The sequence below is a fragment of the Mesoplodon mirus genome (genome assembly GCF_964341445.2).
Source record: "Mesoplodon mirus genome assembly, chromosome: 1".
NCBI classification, from domain to species: domain Eukaryota; kingdom Metazoa; phylum Chordata; class Mammalia; order Artiodactyla; family Ziphiidae; genus Mesoplodon; species Mesoplodon mirus.
In genome coordinates, this window is record NC_138976.1 from 79,343,706 (window position 1) to 79,348,539 (window position 4,834).

Here is a 4,834-nt window from a genome sequence, read left to right on the forward strand (position 1 = left end):
CACACAGTGAAAGCCAAGCTCAATCAGACCTACTGCTTGAAACAGTTACCCAGCCAAGTTCAGCCTTGATCATATGACTCCCAGCTAACTCACAGATGTGAGAATTAATGAAAGCTTTTAGGTTTTAGCATTCAGATTTATTACACAGCAATAGCTGACTGATACAGAGATCTTCTATGAAGTATGGCAATTTGCCTAACAGTAGACTTCCCAATAGACATGATGGCATTTGGCTTCAACCAGCATCATCTGTTAATTCACAATATATGATGGCCAGAGGGAAAAGGAGTTTGCTGAACATGTAAGGACCCTCCCTGGACCAAATGGTTTGAGTCATATCTGGCTGAGATGCAAGCAATGGTCCCCAGACTTTAATAATGGCTATAATTAAATATCCAAGAACATGTGAAAATTTTGTCATCACTGAGTTATCACTATAAAGATAGGAAAATATCTCACAATAGGCAGTGTAATCACTTAACCTCACTGGGTCACTTTTTTTCAACTTCAAAATGAGATCAACAATAATACCTACCTTAGAGGATCGTTATGAAACACATTTCATGAAAAGTTAAACATACAACTACTATATAACCTAGTCATTCCACTTTTAGGTGTTTATCCAAGAAAAATGAAAATATATATCCATACAAACATTTGTACATGAAAGTTCATAGCTACTTTCTTTGTAAAAGCCAAAAACTGGAAGCAACCCCAGTGCTTTATTCATCAACAGATGAATAAAGAAATTGTATTACATCATACAATAGAATATTACTTAGCAATGAAAAAGAATGACATACAACAACACAGATAAATCTCAAAGTAATTATGCTAGATGAAAGAAGCCAGACCAACAAAGTACATATTGTATGATTGCATGTATATAAAGCTCTATAAAATGCACTAATCATAGTGACAGAAAGCAGATCAATGGTTGCATGGGGATAGGGCTGGGGGAAGGGCTGAGAGGAGGAGTGTGAAAAAGGTATTACAAAAGGACAGGAGGAAACTTAACTGCTAATAGGAAAATGTGATGGTAAATTTGGTAAAATGGTAAATTTTGCCTACTTAGAATGGCCAGGACTAGTGCTTCTCAGTCTTTAACAGTGCACACAAGTCACTTGGGTATCTTCTTAAAATGCAGGTTCTGATTCAGTAGACCTGTGGTGGGGCTGCCCACACTGCTATCAAGGTGGGTGGGTGGACAGATGGATGGATGCCCATGCTGCTATCAGGGGATCCGAGCTGGAGTAGCAAGGCTCTAGAACCACTTCTCAATGTGGTTGTCTATTATATTCACCTGTGGAGTTTCACAAAAAAAAAAAAGCACTGATGCCTGAAGATTCTGATTTAACTGATTTGGGGTGATTCCAGGGAATTGGTATTTTTTTCAAAAGCTTCCCAGGTAATTCTAATATGCAGCTGAAGTAAAAAACCACTGGCTTAGTCTGTGATTGAAGCTGTACAGGTGGCATCTCCATGAGCTAAATTGTGTGCAAAAGAGGCACATGTCACTTTCCTAAGAGGTTAATAGCCCTGATAATTATAATAACAGTATGCTTGAAACAACAGACTATTGTTTACAAAACCAAATCTGGCTCATATCTATTAGGTATTCCTATAATGCCACCCAACTCCATGGTTACAAAGGAATTTTTCTTCATAGCTACCCCAGGGAACTCCATAGCACAGCATGACTGTTTTCCTTCCTCTTTCTTCCCCTTTACACACTCCCGGAGCCCCCTGTTGTCTCACCATCCTTAGGGCTCCCTGTTGTGGCCTCGTATCAGTGCCAAGCTGATCATTTATCCCAATATTCCCTCTTCAAATAAAATGAACATTTCTAGCACATCAGCTGACAGTAATTGTTCTGTGTATCTATCAGAATTCAGTCAGAAAAACTGCAGCCACTCCACATTTTCCAAATTGGGAAATAGAGACATACATATCCAACAGAAGTGTTGAGAGAACAAAGGAGTAGGAAAGCTGCCACCAATGAGCTCAACCTATGGCCCTTTTGTTGGAAAGTTGCTGTGAATCTCCAAAACGTCTGAAATGCTCCCACCAGCTTTCTCAGCCTTTGCCATGAAGTGGGTGGTTCTCAAGGAATTACCTAGAAGCTGCTTGGAACTGCTTGTTTGGGTACACATCTGTCCACTGCTGCATAAGGAAAAGAATGGTCTCTCCTTCTCCTCTTCTTTCTAACCTCCCACAAGTGGCTTTCATTGGCAGACCCTAACTAAGATCCCTATGACAAAGGGGATTCTGGGAAACACGGTTCCTTGCATTTAGAAGTGGTGGGGATACTGACTTGGTAACATATAATGCAGCACATGCTGAATATTTTCCATCTGTGTCCTCAGATCCAATGTCCACGCTTATCTACTTACCCTAAGCCCTTGGAGGCTCTCTTGTCTCTGGCTACTGGTTGGTCTTGGCTAATTGGAACTACCAGAAAAAGTAGGAAGACAGCAAAGCCAGGGAACGTCTTGCCCGGGATCCCTCCCTGTCAAGTTGTCACAGGTTGGATGTGTCCCTCTCTAGGAGGTCACAGCTCCTGTCAGAAGGCCGCCTCTATACAGCAACTTTGGGTAACAGGTAAATGCTTCCTCCCATTGCTCCTTCAGTCAAAGGAAGGTAAGACACTTTTTGGTTTCCTTAAGCCCTAGCCACACTTTTTCCTTTTATTAAATGCTCCTCAGTTACTCCACATGTTTCTTGCTAGGTCTCTGACTCACAGATTAAAGGCTAGAAAAATGAATGAGGAAGGAAAGAAATAGGTGGAGTGAGGGGGTCTTTCCCAATTTAAGAGGAGGGGCATCAAAATACCCTTCCAGGGGGCTTCCCTGGTGGCGCAGTGGTTGAGAGTCCGCCTGCCGATGCAGGGGACGCGGGTTCATGCCCCAGTCCAGGAGGATCCCACATGCCACGGAGCGGCTGGGCCTGTGAGGCATGGCCACTGAGCCTGCGCGTCCGGAGCCTGTGCTCCGCAACGGGAGAGGCCACAGCAGTGAGAGGCCCACGTACCGCAAAAGAAAAAAAACACCCTTCCATCAGAGATAAAGGCATCAAGATTGGACATGCCAACTCTTAAGTGACAGCAACAAATTTCTCTAGGAGAGAGTGTTCATTGCTTATTTTTGTTTTGGTTTTCCATCTTATCAAAAAAAAAAACAAACAAAAAAATGGTTTAAAAAAAAAAAGAACTGTGACTTATGCTTCCAAATTTAAGTAGCAATATTCATGTTTCAGCTTCTATCAGATTTCTGACAGTTAATAATTCATGTATTCCTCAGTTTCATCAGAACTGCATTGTGATATGGGAGCAAAATAATCTGGGGTATGCAGAAGCTTATACAAAGTATAACAAATTATTAATTTTACATAATTTGATTAAATGACACTTTAAACATCATTTCCGGTCATATGTATAACATGGTATTTTACACATTGAAAACATTCAACAAATGGGTATTAGAAAAATTAATATGAGTCAATGTATTAGTAAAAGAATGATGTCCATAACTGTAATGGCTCCAAAGTACGAGATATTGTGTTCTCTTCTGAATAATCGAAGAAGGGTCAAACATAACATATGTTCCACTAATCAAGATATTTATTGTCAGAGCATCTTGCTTTCTAACCATGGCTATTACAGAGAAATTGCTATATACAGAATTTTGTAGTAATAAACAAAATATAATTGGGGGCAGAAAAATCAGATGAATAGTAGTACTGACAAATAAAAAATACCTCATATTTACAAAATGTCTTTTTTTTGTTGACCTGAATCATCACCCTTGTTATAGGAAGCAAACTGACTTAGACATATGATGATGTTAAAAACCCTATTTCAGCATATTCTCTGGAACATTTACCATCTCTAACTCCAGTGCAGAGAAGTCGTCTGCCCTGACTTATGGGCTCATTAGAAACCAGCAGTAATGCCTACAGAGTTGAATCCCTTTGATTCATTATTCAGTATTGGTATATTTTGGTATAAAGAATCATATGCATTTGAAACCTCTCTTTGAAATGAAAAATACCCAGAGTTCTTACAAGTGTTCAGCCATCTATTCAAATGTGTGCCCTTCTTAAGAGATTTAAAAGTAACCTATGTAAATGAAAAATAATCTTTTTTAGATTTTTTTTCTCTTTGGCTTATGTTTTGTTAGCAAGATCCTTGGATACTGAATTTGTTACTGGTCTTTAGCATACTCTGTTCCAACTACTTAACTCAAAAAGAACAGCCTCGGGCTTCCCTGGTGGTGCAGTGGTTGAAAGTCCACCTGCCGATGCAGGGGACACGGGTTCGTGCCCCGGTCCGGGAAGATCCCACATGCCACAGAGCAGCTGGGCCCGTGAGCCATGGCTGCTGAGCCTGCACGTCCGGAGCCTGTGCTCCACAACAGGAAAGGACACAACAGTGAGAGGCCCGTGTACGGTAAAAAAAAATAATATTTTCAATAATATTGAAAATTGCTACCTGTTGTTAGAAATGCCCTCTATCACACACACAATTTAAGGAAAGTAAAGCTATTCTGTTTTCAGATCCTTTCAGGTCATGCTCTCAAGTTCACAGAGCATGAGTAAATAATTTCCTTTTATACATTATGTGAAGATATTAATTACCTTTAAATGCACAATAAATATGGTAATAATACCATATTTTTCAATGGATTAAAGTAGTAAGTCAAATAGGGCCTGGGAGTCAATTAACATCAAGTGTCAATATGTAAACACTGTTATAGGCCAAAATGGGAAAATAGGCAATGCAGTCTTGCTTTCAACAAATAGATACTTGCTTTCATGAAAATATTTTTTTTCTTTA